This window comes from Penaeus monodon, chromosome 23 (genome assembly GCF_015228065.2).
Source record: "Penaeus monodon isolate SGIC_2016 chromosome 23, NSTDA_Pmon_1, whole genome shotgun sequence".
In the NCBI taxonomy this organism is placed as follows: Eukaryota; Metazoa; Arthropoda; class Malacostraca; order Decapoda; family Penaeidae; genus Penaeus; species Penaeus monodon.
This window is the reverse complement of record NC_051408.1, coordinates 15,179,668-15,180,132: the sequence shown is the minus strand read 5'-3', so window position 1 is coordinate 15,180,132 and position 465 is coordinate 15,179,668.

Below are 465 nucleotides of genomic sequence, written 5' to 3'. Positions count from 1 at the left end.
TTATAACCCATGTGATGGGTTGCAGAAATTGGGAAATGCTTTCTGACTATTCTGTACCAAGGCAGGTGCAAGTGTTAATCCAAATTACAGCAAAGTACTTATTGATATATACTATTCTTTGTACAAAGTAATCCTCAGGGGTTTGATTATTTTGGTTATTTACTTGTTAATGTATTCTTTTACTTTGTACTTTTTTGTTATTTCTAGTAAATTATTTATTTAAAAGGGAATTTTATTGTCCCAGTTGAAATTACTGTATAGCAGTGTTTATAATTATTTAATTCATCAGATACTTTTTCAAGAAAACAAGGTAAGTCTTTAAGAGCGGCGTAAGATATCGGTCTGTCCTTCATTAAATACAATCATTGGTATAAGAAGCCATAACCCGGAGTCTAACTTAATGTATATATCGTTTTACTCTTCTTAGTCCTGGGGGAGATCCAGATAGGGACTATTCCATACATA